The sequence below is a fragment of the Acanthochromis polyacanthus genome, chromosome 11 (assembly GCF_021347895.1).
Source record: "Acanthochromis polyacanthus isolate Apoly-LR-REF ecotype Palm Island chromosome 11, KAUST_Apoly_ChrSc, whole genome shotgun sequence".
Taxonomy (NCBI): Eukaryota; Metazoa; Chordata; class Actinopteri; family Pomacentridae; genus Acanthochromis; species Acanthochromis polyacanthus.
The window spans coordinates 14,440,914-14,458,716 of record NC_067123.1 but is presented as its reverse complement, the minus strand read 5'-3'; positions in this window follow the sequence as shown (position 1 = coordinate 14,458,716).

Sequence of the window (17,803 nt, the reverse complement as noted above, 5' to 3'; positions counted from 1 at the left end):
TTCGGAAGATGCCTACGTCTACAGAGTGATCTTGCTGGCCTGCAAGAAAACTATTACCAGAAACTGGCTGAAAAGTGACGTTATAGCTGTGACACAGTGGAGAGAAATTATGGACAAAATCTACATAATGGAAAGAATGACTCATTACTTAAGACTGACAGTATACAAATTTGAGAGGAGATGGGAGAAATGGATCCACTATATTACCCACAGGGTTTCTGCAGGGAACTCAAGCGCACTGGGAATCGTTGGATTGGTTGTGCCAAAATTAAGGCTGTGAGGATTATTAAAAAGCATTGGGTTAAACCAACATCTCTTTTGACTTATTTACCCAATAAGTTTTGTGGAAAAATTCAAAATTTACGATCCAACACACCTTTCAATTGCACCTTTTGCCATCATTGCTCAAAACTCGCCAGCTGTATCCAATCTACTTTTTCTTATCTGTCATACAACAGGACCGGACTCGAGCAGAGAACCACGCTTCCGAGGCCAAGATGCAGTTTTAAGAATGATTTATTGCAGGGAGGGGAGTGGATCTGGTGGGTGGAGAGCCGGAGTCTTGTCTGGGGGAGAATGAGGAGTGGTACCGGGTGGGCGGCGTTCCTGCCGCGGATCGGCGGCTGCTGGTTCCGGGAGGGGAAGCAGAGTGCGGCGCTGGGTGGTCTGAGGATCCCTGGCAGCAGGAGGGAAGCGGGGAATGAGGGGTTGGAGAGCTAGGATGCAGACAGGGCAGACTGGAGAAATCAGAGGTTCTGAATCGGTTCCTCATTGTCGCAGGCAGAGCTGAAGGGGGGGAACGCCAGGAGACAGGGGGAGTGACGCTGAGAGATGGGTTCGGGGAATAACTGGGTGCAGGAGGGAAACCGGAGAAACACAGCAGGCAGGAGTCTGAGTAGCGGGTCCTGGTGAGATAGGGAAAAACAGGGTTAGACTTTGTCTTAAAAGACGACAACGTAAAAAGGCGAGAAGGCGACTGACAGGTAAGTCGAGTCTAACGATCTGGCAGGGTGTTGCAGGATGAGCCGGTGTTTTATTGTCGGTGTGTAATCAGGAGAATGCTTGTCAGCTGCTCAGACTCTGGCAGAGGTGACTGATTGAATGACTGGTTTCAGCTGCTTCTCATCAGCTCTGCTGTCAGGAGAGGGAGAAAGACATGAAGAGAGTTAGAGCATGTCAGATTGCAGTGTATGAGGGAAGGGTCCTGACAGTTATCCATATTGTCACAATAATATGGATAATATAATATGGATAAATATAATGCCCAAATTGGTAACAGAACTCAAAATTAGCATTATAAAATTAAATTCTGGCTTTGGGATGGCATTATAGTGCATTGGTTTTTAAGTGCTGCTCCATGTAGAAACCCTGTACTCAGTTGTAACTTATTTGTTACAAAAGTAGTGCCCCACTACACATTGTTCTTGTGTTTTGCTTTGGTTTTGTTTATTATAAAACACATAAATAAAGCGTTATAAAAAAAAAGTTTTCTGAAAATTTATCAAAACAGAGTTATCTGTTTTTGCAAATGAACTCTTCATATACTCCTTGGTATTCACCTGGGTCAACACCGCTGAGTCAGTCAATGTCTCTTCATCCTGGATCAATTGACACTACATCCCCCTTGAACCAGTGGTAAGTGATATTCCAGTAGACACTTAGCCAGCACCAGAGCCAGTCTTCCCAGCCAGCTTCTTGCTGGATAAAACATTGTTGACTCCAGCCCCGTGAGCTTGCTGGGACCCTTGAGTCAACTAACTTCTCTAGTTCCAGCCCTGTGAAAGTTCTTTTGGCCTTAGAGGGGTTCCACATCCCCGCTGGTCTCCTACCTGGCTTCATGAGCAGTTCCACCTGTCTGCTCAGTCACCAGACTGTCCTCCTGAGTGGGCTTGTCTTCTTTACATCCTCCCTTATGTTGTTATAATGCTGGGGAAATCTTGGCCTGTGAGGAGTGCGTGCACATTTCCAAATATGGTTATAGGAAGCGCATAAAGAATGACTTCACCTTTCTCAATGAATGTGCCTTGAATATGCCTTGAATGTGCCTTGACTAGGCCTTGACAATGTGTGTAGTTGTTGCGAGCCTGATAGTTGAGCAACTGAGCGTACAGATAATGTGTGTGTTGTCAAGTAAGATGCAGGTGTTAAGGGCTCAGAAAGCACTCAGGCCTTAAAGATAACAAAGGTTTTGAAGCAGACAAATAAAGAAACATAAGTTAACCATATGATTATGCTTGCTGAAATACATATATTCTAAAGTGTTGATTTGATTAAAGTGATAATTCAGATGATTTATTATGTTTAGACTAAGACGAATGATTTAAAGAGTGATTTTGTGTAATCTCTGTTTAAGCTCTGTGTGTGTGCAGGCCTTGAGAAAGCAGAAGTGCAGAAAGCAGCAGTCACCATGACACAGCAGCTTCCTCAGAAAAGGGGAAGTTTGGGGAAACCGAGGAGGGCCTGTTGCAACCATGGCTCAAGCAGGGCCTGTTGCAAACATGGCTCAAGCAATGTGTGTGTGCTAACAACAGAACGTGGATGCTGTGTATTTGCTGCAAAACATGATTTCTGTATTTCTGATGTATGTGAAAACAAGTGATTGCAAGTGTTAGACAGTGTCAGTGGGCGTACCTAGCTAGAGAAGTGTGTAGGAGAGAGAGTATAAAGAAGCAGTGACACAAGCACTGAACGAGAGTCGTTCGCCGGAGCTGCCAGAGAGCTGCAAAGGGGAACTTGGCTGGAGTTCTGAAGATTCTTCACCACATCTATTGCCCTAGAGAAGGGAAGACAACGCAGGACTTAGGCTCCAGAGATCGCTGAGCTCATCGTTGGAAGCAAAGTCTTTTTCTGACTTTGATCAACACGCGAAGACCATACTCTGCCAAACGGAGAGTCCTAAGAGGTTTGCAGTTATCCAGACGAGACCAACAAAGGGAAGAACCGACAACACCCAGAGAAGTGAAGGAGGCAACAGCACAGGGCTGTTCCCCTCCCCGGGGCTGGGAGACCAGTGACCCACTACAGCCTGAACAGACGAGGGTTCTCCATCACCACCATCCAACAGAGAAGACAGCTGGGGCGTAAGCACTAACGTTCCAGCCGCTTCCAGAGATAACTGCCAGACCACGATTGGCTTACGGGACTCCTCCGCTCCCCCTGCTGAGGGAAGAAATCCTTCTGTCCGCCAAGAAGACATCGTACCGAGTCTACTGGACAACTGAGGACTTCTTCCAGACGCAAGTCAAGATTTAGTTACTTTCGTATAATTTTTAATAATCAGGAATAATTAATTGTTTAATCATGAATTGATGCTATGCCCCTGCTAATTTTGCTCAATAAAACGCTATATTGCATTTAAAGAGAAGCCTTATGAAATTATTATAAACCACCAATTCTGCATACTGGTAAAAAGTTAAGCTGATTGTGTGCATTAAATCTAATGGTTCTTAAAGGTTACTTGGTCCAATTTGAGAGTGTTTAAACATTACCCCTGAGGTTAGTTTTTTCCAAACCTCTAAAATGAACCTAGGAATAGCACCAAGTGCATGCAGTCCTTAGAGGGAAGCTGCTGCTAACAAACGTGATTGATAAATCAATTCTACTACTTAGAAGGGCTGCTTAGTAAGATAGTATTTATCAGATAAGAGGGATGAGACGTTTGGATGTAAGGCAGTCAGAACCTGGGCGAGTGTCCCTCGATGCCAGCTTAATTATTCTGCTGAATCCTGTTACGTGAAATTCTAATAGGCAGATAGAATCTAACCCTTTAAACGGAGAGCTGGACCAGATTTAACCTGAGGCAAGGGTTAAAGAAGGCTAGACTGGTGGACAGTGTATTAGAGGACGAGAGTGTAAAAGAGAGAGTCAGAGACACTGAATTCAGAGTTTTCCCCAGGGAGAGTTGTTCCCCAGAGCTGCCAAAGTTCTGAGGAGTCGTCACCAGACCTTCTGCCAAAGGACGTGAAGACAACGCTGGACTTAGGCCCTAGAGCTCGCTGAGGACATCTTTGGAAGCAAAGTTGTTCTAACTTTGTTCACCACGCGAAGACCACACTCTGCCAGATGGAGAGTCCTGAGAGGTCTGCAAGTATCCTAAAGAGAAGAAGAGAAGAAAGTACCTACAACATCCAGAGAGGCGCAGGAGGCAGCAGCAGAGGGCTGCTCCCCTCTCGGGGCTGGGAGAACCAGTGACTCATCACAGCCTGGAGAGTTGGAGACTTTCCACAGCCACCAGCCTACTGAGAGACAGCAGGAACGCCCGCACTTGTGTTCCAGCTACTGCTACAAAAGATAACTGCCAGACCACGATTGGCTTTCAGGTCCTCTCCGCTCCCCCTGCCTAGGAAGGACATCCTTCATCCCACAAAGAGACTTTGTACTGAGTCTGCTGGTCTACGGAGGAGTTCAACCAGACGCAGGTCAAGACCGGGCGTGGCGGCAACTGCAGAGCCGTCCACTCTCTCTCTTCTAAATTTTACAATTAGAGAAGATTCTTAGGTACGCTCAGTTTAGTTCAATTTAGTTTAGTTAGAACTAATCAGAAATAATTAAATTGTTAATCATGAGCTGTTGCTATGCCCTTGCTAATGCTATTCCATAAAAAATTGCATTTAAAGAGAAGATTTATGGATTTCTTAAGATTCACCTACTCCTCATACTGGTAAAAAGTTTATTATTGTGTGCATAAGATCTAATGGTTCTTAAAGGTTACTTTAATCCAACCAGTTACTTTAAACATTACCCCTGAGGTTAGTATTCGAAACCTCTAAAACAAACTTAGGAATATCACCAAGTGCAATCAGTTATAAGAGGAAAGCTGTCGTTAACAAACGTGATCAATAACACAATTTTACTACAAAGAGGGCTGCTTAGTAGAGAGTATTTATTGAAATAAGAGGGGTAAGACGTTTGGAAGAAGACAGTAAGAACCTAGGCGAGTATTCCTCGACACCAGCTTAAATATTCTACTGAATCCTGTTAGGTAAATTCTAGTAGGCAGATAGAATCTAACCCTTTAAACGGAGAGCTGGATCTGAATTACCCTGTATAAAGGGTAAGGAAGGCGGAGACTGACTGACAAACTCGACCTGTCAAATCTGCAACTCCAAATCTTCTCTTCATAATTGAAACTGAGACTTGCTTACTACGACCACTATTAAACTGTGCTTGAAGCTGTTGCCCGTCACCTATCACACAAGCTGTTGACTCTCAGAAACTTGTCTTCTGATTCTGTTGTGTTTTTGGGTCTTCCAAATCTCTTCCTGTCAGACTTTACCCCAGTTTCTGAATGTTGATGGTGAAGAAAACTGTACTCACTGACAAATTGACTTTCTTCACAATTTCTCTGTAGGAAAGACCTACATTTTTAAGTGTTATGATGGCCTGTCTCTCTTGTATTGTTCATTGCCTTTTCCTTGCCCTTTCTGCAGCACAATACTGTTCAAATAATGCTCTTGATGGTATTGTGGCATGGTGTGTTCCAACACAGCCTTCTCTGCAGACAGAGAAAGGTTGTAAGTAATCAAGAAAACTTGGGACACCTGTAGGATTTGGTAACATCAACTTTAAAGACTTGATCAACCTCCATTGCTGCAAAACAGCTTAAAGTTGTTAACACATTTCGTGTTCCTTGACAAATGCCTTTCTGTATAATTCTGAAGTGTACATCATTTTTCAGTTTTGGATAATCTTACCTGTTTTTTGTTTGTTTTTTAACCTATAGCAGTTCACTGCTTATCTTTGTACCATTTCAAGCTATTCATTTGACTCAGGTCCGGCTCTCCCTATACGCGAATTAAGCGGCTGCTTAGGGCCCCGCCGCCACTAGGGGGCCCCCGAATTGACTGTGTCTGATGGTCTGACCCACAGACTGCCATCTAACATTACTTGCTTCGGACTAACCTGGCAACCACCCAACACGTGTTGTAAGTTCAGTGTCGCTGATTGGGCGGCAGCCGCAGCCCCCTGAGAGTCTCAGGGGCACAAAAAAGAAAGAGAAAATGGTTGGAGGAGCAGGAAAAGAAAAACAAGGATAAAGGTAGGTTGTATGACTTTTTTGTTTTGATAAATGTTGTGAGCATCGCAAGTTTAGGGCTCAGTCTGAGTCTTGTTTGCCACGGCGCCTTTTTCTCCTCCGGTTGGATATTTGGTAATTGAAATTACATTTTCTAACCTTTAATATATAACAAATCCCTTCACTTAACCCAAAATTATCTAAATCCTCGACTCTAAACAAAACCGGAATTAAAACCTGTTAAGGTTCAGCGGCCCGCGGGCGGGCCGTTTTGATATTTACATAAGCATTTTTCAAAATAGAACGACACTGCCAACTCGATGATAGAAACATTATACACCGATGGAAAGCTTAGATTCTCACAAATCCGCCGGTATAAACCACTTTCAGATGTGATTACCACAGCGGGTATATAAACACATTTGTCCAACAAACAACCAATATCCATCCTTCCATTCTCTATACACGGCTTCAACGTACACAGCGCGACTCACATTTGCGGGTTCATTATTACACACAGATGAAAAGAGAAAGAGAGCAGAAAAAGCAAAAAGAAAGCAAAGATTTTAGTGTTCTAGAGAACTTGGTTTTTTATGTATGTTATAAAATCTAAATATTTTGAATTGTCCTTTTGGAAAAGATCTTCCATGTATAATAATATAAACATGTCATGTGCCTTTTCAAATATGAAAATATGTTTTTCTGGCATGCCAATCTGTACTTTTATACTCTGTTTTACAATCATTTGTGATAAAAAGTAAGCTAAGCAACCTTACAGGTAATTTCTAAAGGAAACTTTAAAAAAAAACATCTAAATGAACTTCTAACATCAACATAGTCAGTAATGATCAAAGAACTTGATTACATTACTTGAGTAAAAGTAAATTGGGTCACAATTTACCCCAATAAATGTAAAAGTAATTCAGTGAAGTGAAAGTAAAGAAGCATTTGCTGTAAAGTAAAAGCATAAAAACTGCTGAAATACATGCTATGAATTATAATTTTGGGGCTTAAAAATTACTACCAGTATGATTTCCTGCATGGTAACACAACTGGGTTTATTGAGAAAATTATAAACAACACTTGACATTGACTGTGGTCACAACAGGCACAAAGCACTTAAGCCTACATTTTAATGATAATGTAACATTCAATTTATCACATGTAGGCCAACTTTCTCTGTCAAACAAAAACACTTTCAAGTCTATTTGTATTTATTTTTAGACATACAGTTTTAAAAAATAGTTGCATTACCTTCAGTCAAGCTCATTCATCACAGATTGTTTCAAACTTTATTGTTCATTGGCTGCAGTACATTTCTTAAAGGCATTATGGAGGATGTTTTTTTTTGTTTGTTTAATTTGTCTGATTCACATAAAATGAATATACTGACCTTTAGTGGACTTGTATGTATGGTCTCTAAAAGAATTTAAAAAAAAAACTGTGGACATGGCAGGACCTGATAAACATCAGCCAATCAATGCACTCGGACCGAGGCGTTTGGTTTGCTCCCTTTCCTGTCAATCAAAAATCTTCCGGCTCAGGCCTAGTTATGTAGATTACGTACGCCTTGGACTTACGTGTTTTCTGTATGTGTTGCTTTGGTATAGCTTCGTAGTTAGCTGGCGACTTGTTTTGCTCATGTTTTTTTACATAATGGCAGATAAAGATCCAGGGGGACCCAGCCGTAACAGACAACTTCACGAGTGCTACGCAAGTTTCTGGAGGAGGGCGTTTCTTCGTAAATGTTAAGAGGGGGGAGGTTAGAGGGGGGTGAGGGAGAGGTTGTATGTGCGCATGCGCATGCTACGTTCAAAGTCGTAGGAAATTAAATCTCCTCTAATGCCTTTAATCCACTCGTGGCACCAATTAGTCAAACCGACACTGCGTGATACATGAATGATACAATGAGGGAAAAGTGTGACACACACGATGAGGTCTCATCTACCCATCACTACTTGGCATATATTCAGATGTTGCACTGAAGTCGTTCGTGGGAGGCCCCCGAGGTAAATTTCGCTTAGGGCCCACTGAAGGCTTGGGCCGGCCCTGATTTGACTTAAACTATTTGAATTTCAATAAAAATAAAATGGTAAAACTGGGGAGTTCTAAAACTTTTCCCTCCAAACCTTTTTCCCCCAAAGGACAAATCAGGCATGCACGGGTGGCTTTAATCAGTTTGTGTATTTGTGTTTAGTCGGAGTCCTCAAAAATGACATTAAAATTCCCAAGTCCCAACCTAAAGGGTAAAATTCTGAATGGCCAAAGTGGTTTGAAGCTAAAATCTCACCCCATTTTCACAATCAAGGCATTCCCCTGCCCACATTTCACTTGTCAGTGTCTCTCTGGACCATTCAGAAAGCAGCATCCTCAAAGGTAGCATGTTGAAATGTGCGCCCTCAAAGATGACTTAAGCTATTATAAATGTGTGTGTGTGTGTGTGTGTGTGTGTGTGTGTGTGTGTGTGTGTGTGTACGTGTTTATCTATACCGGTGGGGACTTAGTGGGGACTTTGACCTGACTCCACGCTATCTCGGTGGGGACTCGCGTCAAGGTGGGGACCAAAATGAGGTCCCCACGGGGGGAAACAGTGTTTTCTTGGTCATGTTGTTGTTACTGAAAAAAGTAAAAGTGCAAAAAAGTTTCTTCAGGGTGAGGCATTGTTTTGGTGTTGGTTAAGGTTAGGGTTAGGGGTTAGGTATGAATGGGAGTCAACGGTAAGTCCCCACGGGGATATAAGAACCAGACGTGTGTGTGTGTGTTTCATTTTCCATTCATTTAACATGTGTTTGTGTGCTTAATATTGTGTCCTTTAACACTATTGGAAATCTTTTCTGATCTCTCTTTAAAAATCAGAGCTCCATCATATCTACACTGCATGACTAAACAGAGAACAAATAAAAATTAAATTGAGTATCATTTTTTTTATCATAGAAATCCCCAGCACAGCAGCCTGTTTGTGTACAGAATGCCATCATTACAATGGGCTGCATGTTTTTTCTTGATCAAGTTATTCATCATTTCAAAAGGCAATCATGCTTGAACGTCCATAATAAAACAAGAATGCTGTTTTCTGCTGTATGGAATGTTCTTTCTTGTTCTTCTTATCAGAAACACTCCACACACACACACACACACACACACACACAGTGTATTCCTATCCTTGTGGGGACCTACCATTGACTCCCATTCATATGTAACCCCTAACTCTTACCCTAACCCTAACCTTAACCCAGACCAAAACAATGCCTAACCCTAAAGAAACGTTTTTGCACTTTTACTTTTTTCACTAACAACAACATGGCCGAGAAAACACACTGTTTCCCCTCATGGGGACCCAAATGAGCTCCCCACAAATGACATTTCTTTTGGTTTTCCTATGGTTGTGAGGACATTAGATCCCCACAACCCCTATAATTGCCGCCCTTTTGGCCAACTAGACAGTTTGCCAGAACCTCCTTGAGGCCAACCGAAAGCCCTTCTCCATAGCTTCCTCAAACTCCTTCCACACCCGAGTGTTTGCTTCCTCGACTGCCACAGCTGCCGCCCTTTTGGCCAACTAGTACCCGTTGGCTGCTTCAGGAGACCCCCGAGCAACCCAAGCTCGAAAGGCCTCCTTCTTCAGCCTGACGTCTTCCCCCACTGCTGGCGTCCACTAGCATGTTCTTGGGTTGCCGTCGCGACAGGCACCAGTGACCTTCAGAACACAGCTCCTAACAGCGCTTCTGCAATGGAGACTTTGAACATGGACCAGTCAGACCCCATGTCCCCAACCTCCCCCGGGATGCAGGAGAAGCTCTTTCGGAGGTGGGAGTTGAAAACCCCACGGACAGGGTCCTCTGTTGGACGTTCCCAGTTCATCCTCACTACACATTTGGGTTTACCAGGTCTGTTCGGCAGCCTTCCCCGCCACCGGATCCAACTCACCACCAGGTGGTGATCAGTTGACAGCTCTGCTCCTCTCTTCACCTGAGGGTCCAAGACATATGGCCACAGGTCTGATGATCATTGACCTTTGGCCTAAGGTGCTCTGGTACCAGGTACATTTATGAGCAACCTTATGTTCAAACATGGCATTTGTTATGGCCAATCCATGACTAGCACAGAAGTCCAATAACAAAACACTGCTCGGGTTCAGATCGGGCAGGCCATTCCTCCCAATCATCCCCCTCCAGGTTTCTCCGTCATTGGCCACGTGAGCGTTGAAGTCTCCCAGGAGAACTATGGAGTACTCAAGTGATACCCCTTCCAGGACACCACCCAGAGACTCCAAGAAGGCCAAGTACTCCAAACTGCTTTTTGGTGCATGAGCACAAACAATCGTCAGAGTTTTCCTGTCTGCAACACAAACTTGCAGAGAGGCAACCCTCTCATTCTCTGGGAATAACTTCAACAAAGCGACACTCAGCCAGGGCCTTGTGAGTATCCCCACACAAAATTACTTCCAACCCTGAATAGTTTTTTGCCAAAATCAGTAAGTATTTCTTCATGATTCACTAGTTGACTGTACCTTGCGTGCACTGAAGTACAATTGGGTGTTCGCACTCAGTCATTGCTTTGTAAACACAAACAGTGATGTAGACAAACTATTCCAGCATACCCCACACATATTCCTGCTCATACACAGGTAATTAAGAAAGGTAGGGTGATGGGTTTTGGTACATCTACCAGATGCAAACTACCTAGATATTTAACAAGTTAGGCATCAATAATCTTTCTCCAAAATTTCAGACTTCAGCTTTAAACCTCTGCGCATTTTCTGCACACGTCTATCTCAAGCAGGATCTTTCAGTCAGATGGAATTCATTGATGAGCCAAAGGTTTCTGTGAATCTCCACGAGAGCAGAGAAGGAGAATTTATCAAAAGGAGAATTTATATTCACTCTCCTTTCTGCTCCTGTGACGGATCACATACCAGGCACCAACCATCCACATCATATGGATCAGATGTCAGAGTGAATATTCGCCATGCAACTCCAACACAGCCTAAGGACTGTTTAAGATGATATTTTATCATTTTAAGAGCTGGCCCTTGAAAGTCAACCCTTTGAAACAGTCAGTCAAAGATCCCTGATTTGAGTCTCTCTTTCCTCATCTGAACCTTGCCCTTAGACCAGGGGTCTGAAATTCAACTTACCTGAGGGCCACTGGAGGTAGAGTCTTAGTGATGCTGGGTCGCATCGAGTGGTCCACAAAAACGGGTTTCAAGTATTCCAAAGAAAAGTACAACTGATCCAGTCTTCTTCTTAATCATTAACAGTTCTTCAACATGAATGTTTCTTCAGAATGTGAACGGTTCTTCTAAACATGAATGGTTTTTCAGAACATGAACAGTTCTTCAAAACATCAACGGTTCTTCAGAACATAGGCTTCTCTTGCCTACTCCTTGCTGCCAGAGACCTGGCAGCGCTTCCTCTCACACAGCTGAGCCACATTTGGCTTGAGGGAGGAAGCAGTTGAGACCCTCAGAATGGCTTGAAGACACTCATCAGTAAGTTTTGACCTTAACTTTGACTTATTGAAGTTCATGCTGGAGAAGAGTTTTTCACACAGATAAGTACTCCCAAAAAGACTCATGGTCCACTTAATAAACATCCTGGAAAACTTATGGAATGTGGGGGCACTGTCAGAGCGGATTCTTTGGTACTGTTAATGAGGGAAAAAACACTCGGAGACAAGGATGACTCAGAGTCAAAATATTCATTTAAGAATATTTAGTAAAAACGCATTGGATAGTACAGAAAATACATGCATGCAGACTCCATGTTGATCTAGCTGGCATCAGACTGACTTAAACTAAGACAATATTCCTCTGCATGCAGCTGTTCACAACAAAAGAGCGAATTCTAAACTATTACATGAGTTTTTAACTAAGAAGCTGTTGTCTTCTGATTGGTTCACACTGCCGGATGTCTTCAGTCTTCGTCCAACCACAGCCGTCTTCACCCTGTATTGAGAGTACTTTGCATGTGTGTGTATGTGCCTGCCTGAGGTGTGACTTCCTGTGAGCTTTGCACAGACTACAACTCAGCTCTCTGCAGACAACAGGTCTGAGCTTCTTGCTCAATTTATGCTGAGCTTTGAGTTTTATTAATTCAGCTTATTAAATTTATATTTCATAATAGTACAACAATATCAATAAATTAATTATTTGTATAAGGCAGATTAATCTGATTTTATTCCTATTTTAATCTAGGATCCTCATAGGTTAATATAAGATTTCTATGCCTGTCCCCAATTTACTGTTAATTTAAGACATTGTTGATTACATTTTCTTTTAAGTATTTTTCTTATGAACATTATATTTTAATCTTAATTCCCCAATATTGTTTTATGGTTTAATACTTTAACTTTTATTCTTGTTTAAACATCTAGCTGTTGTTTGAACCTTTTGCCCTCTCTCTGTCCTCTGTGAGTACGTGACAAGTTGCACATCTCTGTAACCACAGACCCCCCTCTTTCTTCCAGGTATTGCATAGTTTTAACGGATGTTCTTTATTTTTAATTTAAAACTGTCACCTGTCCTCGCTAAACTGCCATCCTAGATGTTATTCTTATTTCAGTTTGTTAGTTTGAAGCGAGGGGGAGAGTTTTCCCCTCAGCTCTTTGAAAGGTCAGTTGTTAACCACAAGCCTTTTAGTCAAGTGGAGCATCAAGCCTTTACCTTAAACACACTTTCCTTTAAGTTAGATGTTGAAACTTGCACAACCTGCTTAGATCAACACTTTTCCAGGTTATGAGCTAGAACTCAAACATGCATTCATAAGCACTTTATTACATTTGATTATAGGGTTAATACAAGTTGCAAGCACACATAATATGATCAACGAAGGTTAATGATGAATGTAAGTAATAAGTAAAAGAGTAATTAAATGATGATTGTAAGTAATGAATAAAAGTAATAACATGATGATCATAAGTAATAAGCAAAAGTGATTAATATGATGATTGTAAGTAAAAGTGATAAAATGATGATCCTAAGCAATAAGTAAGAAATAATTAAAATGATGATTATAAGTAATAAGTAAAACAGTAATAAAATGATGTTTGTAATTGATAAGCAAAAGAGTAATTAAAATGATTATAAGTAATAAGCAAAAAGGAATAAAAAACATGATAGTTTAATACATATGTAAAATGAATATTCCCCACAGCACTTCTCTCAAAAATTGCTCAAGCTTGTCCACTTTTCCACTCACCTCCCTGAACTTGGCTTTGAGTTCAGAATTGCACGGCAGGTCAAATTTAAGTCATTTGCTGCAAAGGGCCAGCGAATGGATTATGCAGTGCAGAGCAATGGCCTTTTCTACACCCTCTTTGAACATGCGCCACCAGTCCATTTTTCCTCCCTGTCATTGATGGCACTCCGTCGGTTGTTATTCCAGCAAACCTCTTCCATGGCAAACCGGCATCCATAATGGCATCACAAAGCTGGCGGAATATCTCCTGAGTGGTGGTCTGGTCCTGCATTGGAATCACTATAAGCAACTCCTCCATCATTTCAGAATTGTTGTCGACACCACGGACATAAATTGCAAGCTGTACCATGTGAGTGATGTCTGTGCTCTCATCAAGAACGACTGAGTATGCACAGGAGTGGTTTGCGTTCTCACACAGTTGCTCATATACACTCAACAAAAATATAAATGCAACACTTTTGTTTTTGCTCCTATTTTTTATGAGATGAACTCAAAGATCTAAAACTTTTTCCACATACACAATATCACCATTTCTCTCAAATATTGTACACAAATAGGTCTAAATCTGTGATAGCGAGCACTTCTCCTTTGTTGAGATAATCCATCTCACCTCACAGGTGTGCCATATCAAGATGCTGATTTACACCATGATTAGTGCACAGGTGTGCCTTAGACTGCCCACAATAAAAGGCCACTCTGAAAGGTGCAGTTTTGTTTTATTGGGGGGTCTACTCCTCTTCAATGGCTGTGCGAAGTTGCTGGATATTGGCAGGAACTGGTACACGCTGTCATATACGCCAATCCAGAGCATCCCAAACATGCTCAATCCACAACACTGACATCAGAAAACCGCTCACCCACACGACGCCACACACGCTGTCTGCCCTGACATGTCCTGAGATGTCCTGACATGTCCGGTGAGTATGCTGGCCATGCAAGAACTGGAACGTTTTCAGGTTCCAAGAATTGTGTACAGATCCTTGCAACATGGGGCCATGCATTATCCTACTGCAACATGAGGTGATGTTCTTGGATATATGGCACAACAATGGGCCTCAGAATCTCGTCACGGTATAATAAAATGCACCTGTGTTCTTCATCCATAACAGATGCCTGTCCATACCATAACCCCACCACCACCATGGGCCACTCCATCCACAATACTGACATCAGAAAACCGCTCACCCACACGACGCCACACACGCTGTCTGCCATCTGCCCTGAACAGTGTAAACTGGGATTCGTTCGTGAAGAAAACACCTCTCCAACGTGCCAGATGCCATCGAATGTGAGCATTTGCCCACTCAAGTCGGTTACCAAGACGAACTGGAGTCAGGTCCAGACCCCGATGAGGACGACGAGCATGCAGATGAGCTTCTCTGAGACGGTTTCTGACAGTTTGTGCAGAAATTCTTTGGTTATGCAAACCAATTGTTTCAGCAGCTGTCCGAGTGGCTGGTCTCAGATGATCTTGGAGGTGAACATGCTGGATGTGGAGGTCCTGGGCTGGTGTGGTTACACGTGGTCTGTGGTTGTGAGGCTGGTTGGGTGTACTGCCAAATTCTCTGAAACGCCTTTGGAGACGGCTTATGGTAGAGAAATGAACTTTCAATACACGAGCAACAGCTCTGGTTGACATTCCTGCAGTCAGCATGCTAATTGCACCCTCCCTCAAATCTTGCACCATCTGTGGCATTGTGCTGTGTGATAAAACTGCACATTTCAGAGTGACCTTTTATTGTGGGCAGTCTAAGGCACACCTGTGCACTAATCATGGTGTCTAATCAGCATCTTGATATGGCACACCTGCGAGGTGGGATGGATTATCTCAGCAAAGGAGAAGTGCTCACTATCACAGATTTGTGAACAATATTTGAGAGAAATGGTGATATTGTGTATGTGGAAAAAGTTTTAGATCTTTGAGTTCATCTCAGTGTTGCGTTTATATTTTTGTTGAGTGTACGTTACCTGACAGGTCAGAAATGCGCACTGCCACAGTGTTAGCTGAAAGGCTGATGCTGCTGAACTGACACTTCTTTTCTAGACAGACTATACTTGCAACCTGTAACATGCACTTTTTGATGAACTCATCGTCTTTAAATGGCTTTTCCGCCTTAGCAATCATCTCACTCACCATTTAGCTATGTAGCTTCAACTGCTGCATCATTCTCTTTGCCTGCTTTCTTGAAGAATTCTTATCGCCTCAGTAGACATGTTTTAAGACTGACGACCCAGTTCTCTCGCTCATCTCCTTAGTATTTTGCATACTCCTCAGCATGTCTCGTTGTGTAATGATGTCTGATGCTATATTCCTTGTGCACCGCAACTTTCTCTGTGCATATAAGACACGTGCCCCGTGCTCAACAAAAAAATATTCAGTCTCCCACTTGTCCTGAAATTGTCTGTGCTCTTCACCAACCTTTCTCTTTACAGCAGGTTTTGGGAAGGACATGACTGAGGCTGGACATATTTTCCTTTCTTATATTGCTTTTACTTGGTGTCGCTCTGGAATCACGTTTCAAACAAGTTACTAACGTTGCTAATTTGCGCTGGCTAACTTGACCGCAAATGCCACTGGAAGCTGTCATGAGCCTGAGCTATTTTGTAGAATATGTATTTTAATACAATACTATTTAAGACATACTAAAAGAATAATAAAATGAAATAAATACAACACTGGGCGCTGATTGACTCAGAGACCGTAGGATCAGTCTAATCTGTCTCCTGTGTATAGCAGTTGAATTTCTCGCTTTGCCCATTTCACATAGACATCTAATCGCTGCGCATATTGTTGCACCCTTCCCTCTTATATATACATAATAAAAAATATATATAAAGTTGCAAGCGGTTCTGGAACCAAACCCCTGCCATAGAGGAGGCTTCCAAGTTGCCTTGGATGTTTAGACCCCAGTATACCTGCTAGCATTAGAATTTAATATCTCACAGTTTCTTTCAGCAAGCATTGATTTGAACTTATTATAATAAAAGTAAAAAAGGTAAAATTCTATATAGCTTCTTTTATCACTACACTACATTTATTGTTATTACCCTGGCTTTCAGTGGAGAGACCAATAGTCTAAGTGTGGAGGTACTAAGGGCATAAATTATCAAGTAATTGGAACGCTTCAAATGATTCAGTGGGAAATTTCTAAGGTGATTACGCTCAATGAGTTCAAAGCACTTATCTCAGAACCATTAAAACAGGCATTAAAGCTTTGCAGATGACACCTTCAGCACAGGAGGAAATGACTGGCGAATGGGGTAAAGTGTGTTTCTATTTTTCTTTGTGCATGTATGGTGCAGCATAGCAGTGGTGATTAACAGAATGCACATTATGTTTAAAGATATATTAAATTACTTCTCTTGCTGGCTTTATCAAATGGCTTTGAATGCATTTTTAAATTATATATATATATATATATATATATATATATATATATATATATATATATATATTCTAAAACCTATTTCAATATTATCAACAAAAAATCAAAAAATTCAATTCCTAAAGAATGTTTTGTCAGCTAGGGGCTTGTGAGTATCCCCACACTGATCACTAACACAAGACTAAGAGTCACACCCAGTGACTACACTGCCTGCCCAAAGCATGCAAACTGTGACAGAGCATCACTATGTTTCTACTATAACCAATGAAAGTATGAAAGCCACTTTCAAGGGTGCAAGTATCCACTATGATGACACAAAGATTTAAAAGATATGGCCCACTGTGCATGTATGCAATGGAGTCCTCCAAGTGAATTGTGTCCACAGCTGACCATATGTGCATCTTAGTCCAGCACTCTTCACCCTCTTCACCATGGACTGTGTACCACCCACTCCTCCAACACCCTGATAAAGTTTGCCGATGATACTACGGCGGTAGGCCTTATCAGGGACAACAACGGGACCTGGTACAGGCAGGAGGTCCAACATCTGGTAGAGTGCTGTGCAGACAACGACCTGGTCCTCAACACCACCAAGACAAAAGAAGTCATCATAGACTTCAGGAGGACCAGGAGAGTTGTGCAGTCCCAACTCCATATCAGAGGAGAAGAGGTAGAGAGGGTGGACTCAGTCAGATTCCTTGACATGCACATTATCAAGGATCTGACATGGACACTAAACACCTCCACACTGGTGAAAAAAGCCCAGCAGAGGATATTCTTCCTGAGGAAACTGAAGCAGGCTGGTTTGGCCCCACCACTGCTCAGAAACTTCTACAGAAGCACCATCGAGAGCATTCTCTGCCAAGGTTGCACAGTGTGGTACAGTTCATGCACAGCAAAAGACAGACATGATCTGTCCCGAGTGGTAAAGGTGGCACAGAGGATCGTGGGAGCTGACCTCCCAGACCTGGACTCTGTGTACACTAAGCGTATGCAGAGAAGAGCACGGGCCATCTGCATGGACACTCCCTGTCTGTCCCCCTGCCATCAGGGAGGAGGTTCCGGGCAATCAGAACACAGACTACCAGGCTGAGGAACAGTTTCTTCCCCAGACCCTACACCACTACATCTCCCTCCTTCCCCCACCCCCCTGCTCTCATTGACTCATTGATGGACAATAATCACCTTCATGTGCAATAACCATT